The sequence below is a fragment of the Bombus fervidus genome, chromosome 2 (genome assembly GCF_041682495.2).
Source record: "Bombus fervidus isolate BK054 chromosome 2, iyBomFerv1, whole genome shotgun sequence".
NCBI lineage: Eukaryota > Metazoa > Arthropoda > Insecta > Hymenoptera > Apidae > Bombus > Bombus fervidus.
The window spans coordinates 14,749,489-14,768,685 of NC_091518.1; the positions used below are offsets into that span (position 1 = coordinate 14,749,489).

Consider the following 19,197-nt stretch of genomic DNA (forward strand, 5'->3'; position numbering starts at 1 on the left):
TTGACGTCCACACGTATATTCCTCGTTGTACAAAAACGAACAGAAGGCTCGAACCGGCATCGAAAACGCGTACCCTCTCCCACTGATTTCTCTTCCCGAAAAATGCGACACCGATACAAAGAGGGTGATCACAGGCGCGCAAGGCCATATCCGCGAAGTCGAAAGCGTGGAAAAACCGCGAGGTAGCCGTGTGGTATGCGATCCGCGCGTATTTTCGGCTGCCGCGAAACAGTCGCGACAGTTGGCCAGAGAGTAGAGGCCCGTGTAAAAAGTTCGATTTAATAAAATCAATATTAATTGCCGCGCGGCTCCGTCCGCGGCGGCGGCGGCGGCGGCGCGCCACGATCCGCTCGTTGAATATTCAAGCGCACGCTGATCGCCTAAAAAGCTGTTTATGGGTCCGGTGTTGCGTAGCGCCCGGTTTTTGCCGAACGACTTCGCCGGCGAACCACAGGTCCGCCCGTTCCCGAGATGATCGGTGGTCCCGAAGGGCCACCGCGTTTAATCGCAGAGATATTACCTCTCGTCGATTCCCGTGCCCGTCGTCTCTCGGTTTTCGTGCGAGCGGAACAAGGAGGGAGCCGATCAGAGCGCACGAACGACCACGACGTCGCTCGACTTTCGATTAATTAATAACGTCGATGCCATTTTCATCGGCCACGCATGTGGAGGCACGGTAGCCGGACTACGGAGGACGGACACAGAGAGAAGGAGAGAAAGTTTGAAGATCGCGAAGATCGGACGATGGCGATCACCGAACGACCCATGGTACTGTCGCTTCGTGCTTTCTGGCTTTTTGCTCGCGCGAGCCAAGGTTGCGGGATTAATTAACGACGCTACGAGTTGTACATCGGGAATACCCGTAAGAGAAGAAAGTTTCGTCTGCGTACGCAGCGAAGAGAATAGGCTATTGTTACCGATCTTGGCAAGGCTAGGTTGTTCCTCGGGTGCGTCCCTTTATGGGAAGATCGACGCTTTAAATTCGATCTGTTCCCCGATGTTGATAAATGCCGCACTTTTCTGCCTGGATGCGAGCTTCTACGGTGCAGCAGTAAACAATCGCAAGGTTCCATCGCGAGTAACAATTCCCTGATAAATGAAACGACTCTCACGAATCGTTGAATAGAGGACACGACGACGGATAGTTGCTCTGACTCTAGGAATTGTAAAGTGAGAAATCCGTTACATTATAACGATTCATTTTCAATATTCCCTATTCTATCTCCTTTGCTTTGCATATTGACTCATCCAACACGGAACTATCGCTTTATGAATAATCACAAGGAATACGTAACAAATGTGCGATATTTTTCGATGATACTTACACGACGCAAAGATTCGAGGATGTGACTGTATAATAGATTCTTATATCGTCATGACTACCGTAGCTCATTCAGAGTCCCCGTGATTCAGCAGTTATGTCGATGTCGATGCTTTTTCTTGCGCATATCTATCGTCCATACTTCCCGTTCCCGTTTTTCCAGCTACTCTGTTTTCCTCGCCACTGCGCGGTGTTACACGTTATTATTCGTCGGTCGTATTCTCTTGTCTTGTTCCACGCGACTGCATTTTCGCTATTGAATTCAAGGGATATTCAGTCTGCGACTGCCATTACGCCACGGGCAACAGCTACTACCGCGAAAACTTTCACCTGCGCGACGACGATTTTCGCGAGTCGATCGAGTGAAACGCTCGATCGTATCACCTGTTTTACTTATGACTCGCTGCGTCGTCAACAGTCGTGTAAAACAACGGCTTGGAGCGGATTTTCGATCGAGAATTCGATGGCTGTTACAGAGGCTATTCTATCAGGTCGATCTATGACTTTCGAAATGCGCTCAGTCTGTTTCTATGAGAAAATCGTCCGAATCAAATGTTAATTGGCAGTCGCTGGGATACAACGATAGAATCTTTCGCTACGAGTCGCTTTTCGAAGCTGAGATTATCTGATTCTTAAGCAAGCTTGCACGGCGGTTGATTGCTGTCTTTGGAATACGTAGGCGTTTTCCCTATTGCTAACTATGCCTACGTAATTCTAATGTTTATATATAGATATATACTCTTGAAAGGTAATTATCTCACTCATATTTCGTAACATAGACAGTACAGTACGAATATACGGTGGGAATCCTTTTATACGAAGTCCATTTCTTTAAAGGAAATTTTACTGATTGAATAAATTCTTATAAACTGATCCCATTTATCCGAGCGTGATCCCCCGAAAAAAGATCATGCGAACAGTGTTCTCGATTTTCGAAAGGTGATCTTCATAAATCCCAAGTCGAAACGTTGCGTGCGCTTGTTGGTTCATGGTCCGTTTAAGAGTCGCGGAAGAAGAACGTAAGAAAGGGGCAGAGCTTTCGATCAGTCTCGTTACCTTTGGTGTGTTGGAGACGCGTACGAAGGAGCAAGTCCCAGAGGAAAGACCGACGTAACTCACAATTACCATCGTCATCCCCCCGCGTGGCTCGAGAACGCCCCGTTATTTATAGCGGGGTGTTCCAGCCTGCCTGAAAGGGTTGCAACGACAGGGCCGACGGTCCGAATGCGGACGCCCCGCAGCGTCTTCTCCGCGCGCTGATTAAACACGCTCTTCCACGGTGACGTGTTAATCGCGAGGATTCATCACGTCCTCCTCGTCGTCCTCTGCTCTCTCTCTGTCCCCTCTCCCGGTTCCTTAAGCTGAAATCGTGAATCTTTCGCCTCATAGCCTCGAGAAATCTCACGTTTCGATCCGTGTCCCTCGGACAAGTCGAGTTTTCTTGGAAATCAAAGCGTGAATCGAGATGATTTCGCGATGAACGTGTTGGGAGAAGTTGAAGGTTGTGATAGTATCATCATATTGTGTTCACGTATCATACGTTTTTATTTCATTTCGAAACACTGTACAGCGAAAACGATAGTGTTAAAAATAACTTCAAAGAGCCCGCATTTTCGTTGCATAATGGGTTACCAAATTCCGTATTTGAAACCGGTGTTTTGATCGCACCTGGTGCTCGTAAATCTATTCACGCCTACGCTCCGTATATGTAATATTCGTCTGAAAATCCGTTCCATTCAAAATTCCCCTGCAGCGAACTCAAAACTCTCGAAAGAACAAAGCTACTGTCCAAATTAAACCATACACCTCTCTATACGGCTTCTTTATATTATTCTTTTAATTATTCATGGAGGAAGCATTAACAGCCGATATTTTGTGTTCCTCGACAGACAGACACGCGGGACATTCAACGGCGAAGGCAACTTCATAAGACGTCGTCGGTTTATGGCGTACGTATACATGTAAATGCAGGGACCAATGACGTCGAGACGGGCGGAGGTCTCGGAGAATATGCAGATCGACGATTGTCGTATTTTTCGCGCGCGACGTTTATAGTTCATGCACGCATCGATGTGTCACGCGTTCGCCGCGTGCACTGTCTCGTCGGACGAATTCGTAGCGTGGATCACGAAGAACGTGCCGCCTGGTGCGAGTGAATAATTCCAGACGTTTGTTAGACACAAAATTGCGCGTCACGCGACACCCACGTAGCCTCTGATGCCTGTTTTACGATTCATGGAGCTACCGGCGAATCGTCAAACTTTGCTCCTCGTCAGACGGCTTTGTGGATTTAAAACGTTGATTTTTTCAAAAGTTCGGAAGGCTTCCACCGTTAATGCAAATAGCGATATTTAAATGGCAAATGTATGCACATCACGAGTTTCTCTTTCTCGACATGTTTTCTTTGATTAAGAAATCGTTGCTTTCTTCATACTTCTTAATTGGAAAGGCAAGTTCCGATGTAAATTGAGAAATGAATAATTCGATCGTATAATTGCAATGCACGGACGGTCTTTGTACAACTTCATGTTTGCGCCGAACGACAGTTCTCCGAAGCGAGATCCAAGAGCGGAACAATCGTTATTTTTGCTCGAGTTACCAGTGGGCCATAGCTCCGAAAGGAGCAACTGGTTCCCTGTGCGCCGCTTATGGGGAACGGAATATCCCGAGTCTATAAATCAAACCGAACGACGGGAAAAGGTGCATGCAAAGAACTCGAACACGCGAAGAATGTGATTTAGTTACGTCGATGTCATAAGTAACCTAATCTAATTTCGGTGAACCACGCTGTAGAAACGAGGGGACGCAAAAAGCCTACGTGTCCAATATTCCGACCTACGTGTCTCTCCTTCTTATTTCACCGACTCTCTCGATACTCTCGATCAGGTCGGCGAAACACGAAACTCTAACCAACGGAAAAAAAAGGGGATGGAAGAATAACACTTTCTTGAAACCCTCTCGACACTTGTCCGACTTTTGATACCCTCTACATGAGCTACCCATTGAAAAACTCACGGGTTATAATTTCTTTTCCTATTGCCTGATTGAACGAAACCAGCCTTAGCTTCCATTCAACTTTCACGGTAATATCGGAGCTACTGTAACGCGGTCAAGCATGACTAAAAAAAGAAGAAAAAAAAAAAAGAAGGAAAGGGTTACAGAATCCCTCGGGTGCGTGAGTATGCGGGATGAGGAAACGCAGGGAAGGCAGAAAGCGGAGCAGATGTCCGGTAGCATACCGGTAGTAGGAAGTGACTTTGCGTTGGCCGTGCGCTCTTTTCTATCGGGCCCTCTTCCGGAACTGCGAGAAAGGGGGAAAACCTCGTTTATCCTAATAATAACAACGAGCCACGTAGGTAGAAGAACAAGGGGAGGTAGCAGATATATGTACGCACCACGGTCGGGAGGTTGCGTGCAAAAAAGGCGTGGATCCCAGCGGGCGTTCTCGACATAGCAGTTCGGATCCCGATCTTATCGGTCCCAGTGTTGGCTGCATTGTGTTGTTGCCGGGTTGCCGTTGCCCGTTGTCCGTTGCCGTTGCCGCACCACCGTCGTCCATACCACGGTGTCCGGTAGTGTGCACAACGAACGTGTGCGTGTACGTAGCCATGCATAAGTTTACGGATCACCGGTGTGTTGGTGGAAAAAAGGAATCAGAGGGGTAGAAGGGTGAAGGAAGCACGGTAGGGTCCACAAATAGGGTCGGTCGATCTATCAGCCGGTCCTGATGCGTGTACACGGGTCGGAGTATAGATCATCTTCAATGTCTCGGAGCCTCCCACCTAAGTATTCCCATTAAGATCGTATCGCGGTCCCAAAACTAATAACCAATCACCCGTGCGCGGAGGGTATACGTGCTCGCGGCTTTATCATTATCCAATATATTCGATATTATAGTCAGCGCGCGGTACGTCGCGCCCCGATCGGCCAGAGGTAAAAGCACTCGTCCCCGGGAGGCGTGCCCCGTCCGGTTTCGACTCGATCCGCGAATTTTGCCGTCGCAAGACGCGCGCGCTCTCCACCGATTTTCGGTAATATCGTTATACCGGGCTCTGAATCGTCCACAGTGGGTGCCTTGAAATTCACGGATCGATCGTGGGTGTTCGAAAGCAATGGGTCTTTCACGATTTTCTCCTCCGCACGACGATTATCTTCGGGGCAAATCGATTGCTCGTTGTCGAGCCAAGGACGCGTCTGTCAGCGCCGTTTCGTCGCTTATTGGGGTCCGTAGGTCGAACGTGGATATTTCGACGATGGCGGTTTTCGATTGTATCGAGGCGATCGTGCACGCAAATATCGGTAAGCATCGTTTTCTGTAATTGAAGAGTCGTGCTGCCGTCGAGGACAGAAATTAGGTAAGGAGATACCGTCTCAAGGACTGAATTCTCGCCGCGTGTATCGTTTAGTCTTACATCGTTTGCAGCGTACACCGAGTGTCATACGCGTGATAAATGCGAGCCCCGAATGCGGCTGGCTCGCCTGGTGTTTGTTGCAACCGGACTGTCTCCACCGGTTCGAAGCGAAACGAGCTACGTCAGTTTCGTAATGCGTTTTTCTTTTCTTCTCGAAGCAAACCGATGAGTGTTTCGGTGTGGTATTTTTAAGGAGGTGCCTCGTTCGATGATCTCATCGAAGTTAAGATCGAACTTGGTGCGATTAGATGGGATCGGATCTTTCTGCTCACGATACGGTTCGTCGAAAGCCCGACAACGAAGCTACAACGTGCTCGAAACCTTTTTATCTTTGTAATTTTATCATAAAACATGTATCTGGTAGTCGATTATTAAGGATGCAGACCGTGAATTTTCTAATAATTCTCTGAATGGAATCATTTCCATCCAAACACTTTCTTCACCGTTCAATTATACGATAATTAATTGTTAAATCGACGATGACTCGGAAGTTCAACGGCGAATGGAAGCCGTTGGTTTCACGCGGAACAGCTCGAGGGAGGAACTTTTCTCTCAAGCCAGCTTGTCTTTTTCTCTTCTTTCCTTTTCTCTATAGGGGGTTCGGTGAAGCAAGGTACCTACCTGCCACACCATCGTTCACCATACATGGCCTCTCTGTCTCCTCGCGGCTGGCGCGCACGGGGGCTCCATTGTACTACATCGCAGAGTTATTTTCATCGTGAATTGTTCGTTATGGATACGACCGACACCTCTACACGGTTTACGCTCTGAAATCGAGCAGAACGGCCGGCTGCGCCTCGGGGAAACGAGGGTCGTTATCCGGCTGACCGGCAACCGGCCAGGAACATTGCGTTGCCTCGTGGCATTGTTCGAATTAATTTAGAATTCGTTCGTAACCGCTACGCCGTGAGAACCTGTTACAATATCTGCAACGGGGCTTCATCCGCGACATTATCGTATCTCGCGGAAATTGCGAATTTTTGCTCGTTATCAAGTTGCTAAGAAATAAAGTTCGAGCCAATGAATTTTATCACGCGAGTGTGCAAACAGTTGAACGTAGGAAAATACACGCAAGTGAGTGTCGCGAAAAAATTAAAATGAAAATCGGTCCACACAAAATTGGATATATAAGTTCATCTAGGGTAAGTACAGAAGAAATATCACATACTTAGATACAGCGTTTGAATTTTATAATGGAAAATTTTCCCAATGAATAATTGCTAATAGAAAACCTTACGTCGTCGAACATATACCAAAAAAATGTATTTGTTCGCATCGAGTTCAACTCAATTTCTTTCGACGTATAGTTGAAATATCGCCTGATGGAATACTCACTTTTACGAAGACGCATCACAAGTGTAGAAGCATTCCCGTACAACGGTTACGCAGCGAGATATCGCGGTATCGAAGCGCGAGTATTGCAAAATTCCTGCAAGCGGGTATCATGAATCGCGTTATCCTACCGATCTCCGTTATTCGGTTTTCCCGTGTATCGGAATGAACGTCGGTTAATTGGCATCCCGGATAAGACGACTTCTGGGCGGTGTGTTTCTTCCAACGTGGACGATGCACGGATATGCACGTGATGAGTAGTCAGAGTGAACGAGCTTAGAGAAATTGTTTCACTTAGGATTAGATCGCGTACGTACTACTTTAAATGCGATTCCGGGTAGTCTGTTATTAAGCCTGGCTAGTTTTTGCCGGTGTAGGATGAACTGAATGTACATACTAATTGGTAGATTAATTTGTAGCAGCGCTTGGTGTATCAAGATATCATTCCATAAGTATCTGATTATAATTACTGTCCGCCTTTGAGGAATGATTCTGAGCATTTTAGTTATCCATCTCATGCGAGTTAATGGATAAAAAGAACGAACGAAGAAGATTTGATTGATATAGAACCTACTATTATACGGATACTTTTAATTGCTTCAGAGTACTCATGACTTTTCTTCTTCTTCGAGAAACTAGAAAAGCCTAAACGGAAAAAAATATATCGTGGATATATTTTCCAAAGTGTTGATTGCTCGTCTATTTCTCACTATCGCATATTTATCATATATTAACAAAATAAGTTTTACACTACGTTCGAGCCACACGTATGAACCGCTCGAAAGTGATCGAATCGACCTGATCGATTTTCTGAAAATTCTTTGGCTTTAGTATCAGAGTGCACGACTAGTGTTCAAATCCTCAGAAACTAAATGACCAACCTCGATAAAATTGGCACTACACAAATTTTCGTTAATGTCACAGTGCGAATCGTAAATAATGTTGCAGTACGAGTCAATTCGCAGTCAGATTGCAGACGTACAAATCGAACAAGCGTGTATAAAAACTATAGCGATTCACCTTTAATCCCGCGTATCGTTCCGTTAAGAACGAATGACCATTGTGCCAGCACTATCAGCCGCGTAAGTAGTCGCATGTCTGCTAGCCGCGTGATTGATTTTCGAACACGGCCCGGTCAAAGCGGCGAACTTGTTGCCCGGCGAGCAGATTCCCTCGGCTTGGTGAACCTTTAAGCCGCGCGTCAATGGGTTTCCCGCTGCGCGACTGCATCGCGTACAAATTGGATTACCGCCGTAACGTTATTCGTAGCCACCGCGGAGATAAACGTAGGAAAAGGGTGAAGGGAAGGGCGAGGAGGGAATGGTGCAATTTGTCCTGCGTGGGGTGTCGTGGCCGCCAAAGAAAAGTTCTTTCGCGGATTACACGTATCCGTTACGACGGCGATTCACGGTGGTCCTGGAGCTGGTCAATGAGCGATCGCTACACACCGCGGCAACGCGCGCTGTTCGCGCGGGGACCATGCGTTCTCCGCTTGTTGGCAATCAACTATCCGCGTCTATTCGGTTTCTATGTTTCCCGTGGCGCGTACACGCAAGTTCTAGATGCCTCGTGATCCATTGTACAGTTCTACGTGGGCGTTCCAGTACAAATTAAATGCTCGTAAGTACCACAGTCGCAATTATAAACGGACGCGATACGTCAAATCGCGGGAGTCTCTAAGAAGAGGTCTGTTATTTGGTGAGCGATTTCGTATGGTATACGTGTAATTGCATTACAAGTTGCATAATAGTGACATTGGAACGACCACCTTTTGACGACCTTCGAGAGATCTTATATGTCGTTGAAATGACCTCAATGTGCTTCAAACGATCTTAAACACCCTTTGTGTCCTCAATGGCTTCTAAATAACCTTGAATAGTCTTGATGCGATCTCTAAGTAATCTCTAACTCGAAGGTTTCCATTAATTAGATCTGAATGACCTGTAAGTGGTCTTAAATATCACTTGCACGACTTTAATGACATTCAAACGATCCGGAATATCTTTAACTTTACATTGATGATAAATCCTTTTATTACTCTTTACGGAATATGCGCTTATAATTTTCTTCTACATATCGTTCATTTATTAGACGTGTCCATAGCATTCGTCAAAGTATTCTGTATCAAAATTCCTCGCCGTACCTTTCGTCGGAGTTGCGAAGCCCACTCAACATTTCATTCACTTCCCACAGTTGGCCGCAATTTGCGATTCTCTGGTCGATAATGAAACGGTATTACGAGAAATCACGTGGTAATACGTTGTTAATTAACGATGTTCCCCGAGCTCATCCGGCCGGCGGGGCTAACGGTCTACAGGTGTAGGTCGTAAAACGCGATTGTATATTGTACAAAGTATTAGCTGCAATTTCAAGACGTCGTTCCGCGTGAGCCGTTAATAGGCGGCCAACGATTATCCGTCGGAGATAATTACTCGCATGTTCGCGGAAACTTCGAGGCTTGAAACTCGCTACACCGGATGAGCGATCGCGTTTGCCGCGAATTAAACGATCCTCCGGTTCAGCTCGTACCAACGAGCTTCGAACGAAATTTCCGCGCCAACTCGTATACACATCGCGATTATGCCTGTGGTCCAATCCTAGCTCCGCGAGCGATTACTCGATGTCCTCAGACTATGAGCGTGAACATACTCATCTAGACGCGCTTCGCTGACTCGCTGATCGACCGTTTGTATGCCGAGCCTGTTGACAAATTGTTACCACTCTGCGAATTATATCCACACTTAAGTGGTTACCGATGTATTTTATAGAGCCATTTGAGTTTGGATTAAGCTGTTATCGCGTTCAACACGCTCTTAATAACGTCGCGTTTATCGCCGTTTTACAGAATAAATAAAATTTCATTAGTTCGTGGTATTTGTCCTGGAAATTATCTATAATAGTACGATGGTACATTACTACATTTATTGCAACGATAAAAAGAGACCAGTCTCATTTTCCTTACTCAGCATCGCCATCGTTATTATCGCTACGCAACAAACTGTCTATACAGCTCTTGAGCGAAATATCGCGATAGTCCTCGACAAACCGATTCCAAGTTACCTCGTGTGTATCACATATCTCCATCTACCCCTCGGTAATTACCTCGTAAACCTACCTATCGAGCACCAGCCCTCACCCTGTTCCCCAAGTTTGCCCGATAGCACGGAACAAACGAGATAGCTGGATCAGTTTGAATCGAGCTTCAAACTGGTTTCGAACTGCGTAAAAATTTGCGTACCAGCGACTTAGACGATTTTATTCTTCAAGAAGGAGCTTTTTCAAGATCATCTCTCCGTCGACAAAGTTGGACAACGCGTCGCCTTTGGCGTCGATACGCGGAGTCACGTTATGCGCGGTAATCGACACCGTCTCCCTCTAGCAACGCGCGTACCAGCGTGAAAATACGCGAGGGTTTCGGTAGCCGGCGACTACGTGGCTTCCGTATCCCGTAAACTCTGTGCCTCGGGAGTTTCGTAATGTAACACCTCCTTCGCTGTCCTATGCCCCGTCGTGCTTCATCGTGCCGGGACATGCGTTATCTCGTTCGGAAGCGATCGTCCGTGAGCGCAGCGTAACCGAATCCACGCGAGATTCAACGATGAACGCGATGGAACGCGCGAACCAGCGCTGCTACTCGCGGTGTACGCTTTACCGTTCGCCTTGGCCGTTACTTTTCGCGATTTGCATCGAAAATCGACTGGTTTATTATCCCGCGTGACTTCTTCTCAATGCCTCGAAAATGGATCAAAGATAATTCGTTGTTGAGTAAAATATTTATTGCGAGTATGGAATATAAGATATAATGGTAAAAAATTAATACGAGATCGAAGCTATATATAATCAGAAAGCTAATTGAGGAAACTCCGAGCATCGTTTCTCGTTTTCTTATCGCCGGGATCGTTGGAATTGAACCGATACTTCGTTGCGATCCTGCATCCCCTATAGCTGAACAAAACGCGATAGTAGTTACATCGTAAATCTACCGCGGAGTGCGGTTCAAACGCAATCAAGATTCCGGGATAACGAGTGAAAAATCGCGGCGAGAAAAAGAAAGCGGGCAACGAAATAATTACGATCCGGTGAAAAAAGCGAGCGTGAGCGTGCGAGGGGGAAACGCTATTATCAGGATAAAAAAGAAGGAGAACGGTCTCGGGCGGTTGTGTAGTTGACGGTGGTGGTTGTTTCGCACACGACCGCGGATCGGAGACGTATGGCCATGGCGGAGTTTCTTGCCGTCGGAAAGGTTTCACCATCGAGGGCGAAAATAATGGGCATCCCGATCGAAGTAAAAGAGACAGCGCCGGTAAGTACGTACTTGGACGCTTGTACGCTCCTAGCGTGGAAGGCCGTTCTACCAGCATCTTGGAAGCCGCTCGACGAGAAAGACGAAGAGGAAGAGGACGAGAGAGGAGAAGACGGAGGAGCAGTGTGCTCTACGGGTGCTCCTAACCCAGATGATATCGCGCCTAGATATACAACGCGGGATTTTATAGCGTATTACAGGACAGTATAAGGTATATAATGGCTTTATGCGTATACAGCAGACGTAACTTACGGCGGGAGGCCCGTTTTACGGCCCCGGCCAGTCTTATTTTATGCGGCTCGACCGACTTAGAGGAAGAGAGAAGGAGTCGGAGGACGGGGAAAAGGCCACGGAAGAAATCCGAGCATCGTCGCCGCGATCCCTCGAATCGTAATGGAACTGCTGCTTTCCGATTATTAACGAATCTCATCACGGCGAAAGAGCAACTCTTCGACACCGGAAGTATGCTATTGAACCGCATCGAAACTGTTGCGCAGTCATTCGATCACGGGATTCCACGAATATTTCCATGGTCCAAGGCTCCGTGTCGACGTTCCCTCGGTATCCACCCATCGATCGTTCGCTGGTAATTCACGCGAAAATGTTGCGCACCACGTCGTTTTCTTCTCGTTGACGACCTCAAACGCAGTCCGCGCTCGATAAATATCTCGATGCGTTTACTGTCGGCTGGGTTGAGATGGAAATTGGCACTGTTCGTACGAACGTTCGATTAAATCTGTTTTAACGGAATTCCTGAGGAACTCGAGTTAGTTCCAGAGCGAAAGCGAGAGCTCGTCTTTTTATTACTCTTACTGATTTTTTATAGTCATGCGTAGTCGACTCAGAATTGATTAAATCGCAAGCAAAGCTAACCGCACGAAAATACGCGAGGAAAATAGCAATCGTCCTTGCGATCTGCCATTTGTAGTCTCCGCTTAACACCTGGCGGACGTTTACACGAAATCAGCGTACTCCACGGACAATCAGGAACGTAGACGCGAGGTCACAAGCACCGTAGTCCTTGGACTCGGCCGTAATCCAGCCCATCGCTGCGATCCGGCCAACTAGGCAAGCTTGATCGATGCCGCTCTCACGTCTTATGAATGAGCGGCAACAGTCGGTGTCAAGTTGCGGGGAGGTGTTCCAGCGTACGGACGTGTATTTACTACCCACTCGGTCAGTCGCTTAATTATAAAATAATTGTTATTTATCTTCGGCATTAACCGGATATCAGATGTCTTATCGAGGAAGGTCGGCGTTCAGCAGTCACCGGTCGTCAGCCAGGCATATAGGCTTCGGTTTAGGTGGCGAGGCAAAGAGGGTTGAGTGGGTGCAGGCCGTGAGGAACGGAGAAGGTCCCCGAGAGACCGCGGCCACGCTCGACCGCGTCCAACCGGAGAACGTGTCGATTTATCTAAGCACTCGATCGAGACGAATTAACGGCTCGGCAGCCGGTAACTTTAGCCGCTACGTTTGTCGTCCGGACTCCCTTCGGATTCTGGCCTGGTCAAGCGCTCCGTTCGCCTGTCCTGCCGCGATGGACGTGTGGAACACCGTGGATCGAGATTATTCGAGGAACGTGTGAGAATCGCCGCCTAGATCGCCGAACCCAACGGAATTCTAGAGATCGGCGAGAAGAAGATTGCGATGTGATTCCGCGTGAAAAGGAGCTCGGGGAGACGTTACTTTGGAATGCGGAGGATTCATGATGCGAAGAAGATGAAATTCTGCAGAGAAAACAGCGCTGCTCCAATGTTTATTTATAAAATTTTCTTAAGATACATCGACAGACGACTTTATGTATATTGTATTTTAAGTTTCAAGATATTTCAAACATTACAACGGTAAATTTTCTAAATGACACGACACTGGAATACCTTATAGATTCAGCGCGAGAGCAATGAAGGTGCCTATGATTGGCTACCGGCTACATCGTCTCGATACGCGTTCTTCGCCGCTCGCAAATCACACGGTCGCGACCGCAAGTAAACTGAATTACGAGCAAGCGCATCGGCCGTTTCTTTGTCATCCGCGCGGAAACGATGCACCGTAGTACCGCGAGTCAAGGAGACAGAAACGGCGAATCTAAACGACGATCAGGCACGCGCGTTCCACCGCGCGGACGTTCCGATATGTCGAGACGAGATCGAGCCAGCTCTCTCGAGTCGTTCTCTCGAAAGAACCGTCGAGCAGGTACGATCGGTGAGGAACAACGAAGAAAGACGGATCTCGAATGGGAGAAGAGAGGTAAAAGAAGAAGACGAAGGAAAGTATCGAGGCACGGGAGTCGTTCGAATGAGATCTCGAAGCATTGGTAGAGCTAATTAATCCCCGAGCCGTCCGGCGCAAATGACAGCCAACGATCAGATCAACCGGTAATATATTATCGCTCGTTTCACCGACTGCTGCCCCGATAGAACGAAATCGTCCTGAGTTGCCGCGAGACAGTGGAGGAGAAAAAGCTTCGACGAGAGAGAGAGAGAAAGAGAAAGAAACGCTTGTCTCATTACCACGTGGGAACCGCGGCTCCGAACAACGGCTAAGCAATGATAATTTATGATCGCGCGCGATCTCCGCTCATCCTATCGATCACGTAATCTCCGAACCGTTTTGCGTCAAAACCATCAACCACCGTACAAACCTGTTCGAGGGTCAGCTTTTGGACAGGCGTTTGGAAGGAAGCTCGTAAAGTCGATTTGTTGGGAGATAAAATTGTGTGGTTGAGTTCAATGGACATATTTTAGAGAATTTGTACGACGTTTGGTATTAAATGACTCGAAATTAGTCATGGAAGTAAGCTACATTTTGCGATCGATTATCTTCTGTGGCATTTCTTGAGGGCAAGATCCACACAGTCGATGAACGTTTAAGATTACGATAAACGTTCGATTATGTTCAATACGTCAAAACAATGAGATATGCAAGTAGATTATTGCGAGTGTATACGTTTCATTCGTCGGAACGATAGCTCGTCAGAACACGCATCCGCCGAATCCATAGCCCAAGACACACCCAGTATAGGCGATGGTGGAAAGTGGGCACGGCAACTAGAGGCATCGATCCGCGACTCGGTAGCCGTGAACGAATTCGAAATTCCGCGGCACGCGAGGCACTCGTAAATAAAAGCGGTTTCCGAGCGGCGAAAAGAGAAACAGGTTTACGAGACAAGATGCACTACCGTGGCTACCTCTCCTCTCCTCTCGGTATCCCCATCGTGGTCCTCTCTGCTCCCGGTCTCCGTCCCTCTCGATCTTCTATCGATCCCAGTATCCCGGTGGCAAAAACGCTGCCCGCTGTACAAGGAGACGCATTACGGTCGCGTCGTTATAATTCGTCACTGTCGCGTAATGATCCGTGAATGCGCGCGCCCACTCTTTTCCTTTTCTCTCCTTTGCTCTCTCTTCCTGGCATCGAGCCTCTTCTGGATCGTACTCTGGAAGGCGATCTTCCCGTAGCTGGCGCGGCGACGAGCGAAGACGAGCCGAACGAACGCTGCCTCGTGGCGGCGTGAAAGGATCGCCGGTTCTCGCGATCAATAGTTCATTACGAGAAACAAAAATACACCGACCGACAATACCTTCATCCGAACAATCGACCTAACTATACGTTCTTCTGGATCTCGCTGTCTTCCTTTCTCATCCAAAGGCAAGAACGACGCGCGTTCGTTGCTCGACGAAACGTACAGAGACATACGTCGACCATCGAGTTGAACGGTAGACTGAGATGGAACCGACGGGTCTGCTCTTGGGTGTTTTCAATGACGAGGGACAGCAACGTGATATGGAGAACGAAGAAGGAAAGGAGGAGACCGAAAGAGTAGTCTTCTCGAGGAGAGAAGAAAAGATTTACAGAGAAATATGTACACATCGAAAGAGGAATGGAGAAGTCAGCGGAGGAAGTGGACGCGTGGAGAGTCGGTTGCGCAAGCAACGAGGCCTATTCACCGTTTGCATTAGGGCTATTATGAGCTCCCGTGGCATTGATCCTCCACTATGATTGAGTATTATCTATTCCGTGGTATTGTATCTTGTTCGAGACGATCGCGAGCACTCGAGTCGTTCATTTAAACACGAAGCATTGTCACCCCCGACTGCACGGCTACTGCCGATACACAATAAACGCGTGTTCGTGGATCGACTATAAAGATCGAAGTGTTGGTGGAGCATTCCGGGATTCTTCCAGCAAAATCCTCGACCTTCGTTGCCGGCAGGGGAGGTCCGAGTGCTGGTTCTATACGACGGATGATTCTCGACCGTTGAAGTGCATCTGTCGAAGGATGAATGGTGGTTGAAGCCGCGTACATGTTTTACTATGAGCCCCTCGTGCCATTAACCACGAGTCTTACTTAGTACTTTATGAGTAGTTATTCTTAGAAACCTTTAGGATTGACCGTCGGATGATTAAAGTAAGATGGTTTTCGTTAACAAATAAATTTCAGCCACAACGTTCCGCTTCAAACTAACGACGTTCGCGACGTGCTTCGAGTTCTCGTGCCCAGACCATTAAAGGGTGAAACACTGTTTGCGAATCTTAATTAACCAAGTACCGACAAAAACAGCAAGTGCTTCTAATTAAGTGGATCCTGGGCGTTGACGAGACTTAATTGATTCCACGAACGTCTCGGCAAACCTGTCCCATATTCTCTCTCGTCAACTTCCTCGAAAACCCGCTCCGCACTCTAATCAACTACACCATTCTGTCTACTGTATACCAACAAACGTGCTTCTTCCTTGACATTACAGAACAGACTTTTATCTGCCGCCTTAATGACACCGAAACCATTTCCTCTGTTCATTCGCGAGGCAGCACTGTCATCGCATAATGCTCTTATGCGGGACGATGATTGCTCAAAGGTGTGCATGTGGTTATCCGTGGTACGAGTGATAAGATCTTTCACAAATTTTTTAACAAATTTTGATAGAAATTTGATAAAATAGTTTTTCTCCGTAGCGATTACAAACTTTTCGTACAGATCTAATTCAGATTTTAAGAATCGTTCCCAATATTTATTTCGTTTTTTGGGGGAAATGCACTTACACCACATTTTCCTCGACGCCTTTACTTAATACGCAAACGTGTACAATCATTCCAAACTCCATTTCTCGCGAGCTATATCACCAAACACCTGACTTTCTCTCTTTCTATCGATCGAACGCGTTCGCAGAAGCCATATCGGATATCAGTTAAGAAACGGACACGCCGCCACTTCGCTTAAACGATTCCGGTACGCGACAACTCCTCTGTCGTTTCTTTTCACCGGGGCGCGTTTCACTCCCACATAGTCGCTCGCCGCGAATTCCAAGCCACGAGAGACGCATTCTCGATACCATGATAACACGATTCGAACGTATGCTAAACGGACGTAACTGGAATCGGCGAGATCGAGCGTGTACCGCTCGACCGCGACACCGAGAAATTGAACCATCGGAATACGAAAAGGGCCGTGTTAGATTATCCAAGCCCTTATTTTATCTTATCCCAAGAATTCAGCTGTTTTCTACGGACACGGTTGCTTATCCTACACCGGTGGTCGATCCTTCCACCGTGAACAATTTATCCAGATCGTGCGTGAGCCTAAACCATATCGTTTCTTTGGTTATTCCGAGTTGTGCTGGATCCTGACACGGGACGAGAAGAAATATGAAAATGATTGGGAACGGAGAATGTTTGGTTGAGGACGTGTCGTTTTTTTTCTTTTTTTGCTTCGAGCGGCTACTGAAAAGGTGACTCAAGATCGGATCTGGATTGATGATTATCGACTGACCAAGTCGGTTACCCGAAGGTGGTCGTGGATCACTGACATGATTGGTGATTTATTCTTTCGCTATCTGGGTCTATACGGTTCTCTCCATCGTCTAAGTGAATGGATATATCCTAAATTATTTTGTCGAATACTAGACGCAACAATTGTATCAGTAGTTTATATTAGTTATTTAAGTGATTTGAATTTTAGTGGTTTTAAGGGATTTAAAATAGGATAGAAAATGATTTCTGTGTCTGAATATGAAATTATGGAAATAACATACGCATAGAATGAAATATAAATCATAGAAGGAGAAAATGTAAAAGAACGATCATAAGGATACAGACGGTAATGGAAGTGCTAAGTAATTCGATGATTAGTGTCGTTCGTTTTTCTTCAGGGATAAGCTCGTCTTTCTAACGAACGGCAAACTCTGTACCGGGCTTAGACGATTTCTATGCGTCTCGTTAACACCGCCTCGTTTCCGGAAGAGCAATTATATATTACGCCGGCACTGCTCTCACGCTAAGCCGTTTGTCACCGAAGGAATTTCATGGAGGGATCGTAGTAGGTCGCAGGTGCGTACGTATACTGTTTCCCAACGGGATTTCGATACGTATGGGAACTGTCGTGACGCAAGAGTATATATTCGCTTCGTAAAATGCCATGCAATTGAAATTGCACACACCACCTATATCGTTGAACAGTTATTCAAAATATTCGAAACGTGGAGAAACGTTTCTACGAACGTATCACTACCGATTGTACTTCGAAACACTTCGAATCCTATCGAATACGTGATTTCGATGACTTTCAAAATTTTTTAAGACTTCCAAGATTTTTGGGATCCATCGAGTTTTCCAAGACTTGTGAGACTTCAAAGCCTTACTGAAATTTTGAAGATTCAAAATCTATCAAGAATTGCTGAGAAACTGAGATTTGAACAACCTGAGATTATATATAGAATCATCCTTATTCCGCAGTTCATTTCATAATCTTCTTATCTCGTCTGCTATTTTACTCTCGTTCAAACAGCCAATACTTACACCCAAACTCTCTACCGTTCCTATACTCGGACCATCGACTAAAAATATTGTAGTAATCGATGCAGGATTCTCGACCGGTTAGGACGATTCGCGATTCATTCTTCAAAATTTGTATGTTGGAACCGTGTCGCTAACGAGTCAGGACGATCATAAAACCGCGATGTCGATAAATTTCGATGCGTAATCGTCGTCCATTGGTCCTCTTCCCGCAACCCTTCTACGTATTCCGTATAAATTAAACAACCGGCGTCTTTCACAGGCGCGGGACGTTGTCGTTTATCGACGACAAGGCTCGCTTTGCATCTATCGTACCGAAGAACGTGGCCGGTTGATCGAGGAATTCCAGGGATTCCCATGTTGGGCTGCAGGTGCACGTTCCCCGTGTTGTCCTCTTCTATGTAGAAACGCTCGAGCGCGAGCGCCATCGGCGATCATTGCGTGCTCGAGAAGCCCTACGCGAGAAACTCTCTCTTTCTCTCCTTTTCTCCTTCGCGTTCGAGACTTTGTACTTTCGTCCAACAAAAAGGACGAGCACCTACATATTTCGAAAATGTCGTTACTCAGCCGCGTAGAGGTCCCTAGGAGGACGTGGCCGGCCAACCGAGCAACGAGCCGGCTCCGCAAAGGGGCTTCGATGAAATAAACGAGCCTGCTTTATGAGTTATCCGCGGACTGAGATTCATTCGTCGCGAGAAACATTACAGACGGAGACGGACTCACGGTTCGACCGTACCGTTCCATCTGTCCGCGTAAGTTTTCGGTTGATTTTCTTTAGCTGCGGGTTCCACGATCATAATGACTCTTCTTTGAGCGTACACCTGGTTTTGCGGAGATTAATGGGGATGGTTTTCAAGGGAAATGGTTGATAATTGGTAGTGACTTATGAGTCTTATATCCATTCAACAGGTGCGTCGCTTATCTTATTCTTGGACGTAAACAACAAATATTGCGGCTCTCGAGGGTCGTGATGTGCTAAACCTCTGGCTTCCTGGGTTAAAGTCCTGAATGTCGCTGATAATTAACTGAGAATTTATCAGTCT

The 19,197-nt window shown here is 46.9% G+C and overlaps 1 protein-coding gene and 1 long non-coding RNA gene across 5 annotated transcripts in view; one reads left to right on the forward strand and one right to left on the reverse strand.

Annotated features, from left to right (window-relative positions):
* Positions 1–19,197, reverse strand: part of LOC139998149 (uncharacterized) — a 105,936-nt gene that overhangs the window by 18,806 nt on the left and 67,933 nt on the right. Inside the window, exon 1 of one of the 3 annotated variants that reach the window (XR_011803190.1) lies at positions 4,717–4,998. The exons of the other annotated variants lie outside the window; for them this stretch is intronic. This is a non-coding gene — a long non-coding RNA (uncharacterized lncRNA). Of the gene's footprint in view, positions 1–4,716; positions 4,999–19,197 lie in introns of those variants that run through there. 3 annotated transcript variants of the gene reach the window in all.
* The window catches only part of LOC139995617 (L-lactate dehydrogenase), a 29,719-nt gene continuing 19,090 nt past the window's right edge, over positions 8,569–19,197 (forward strand). For both annotated transcript variants that reach the window (XM_072019245.1, XM_072019254.1), the window contains exon 1: positions 8,569–8,685. The gene's annotated coding sequence lies outside the window, so the exon portion shown is untranslated. The remainder of the gene's footprint in view (positions 8,686–19,197) is intronic.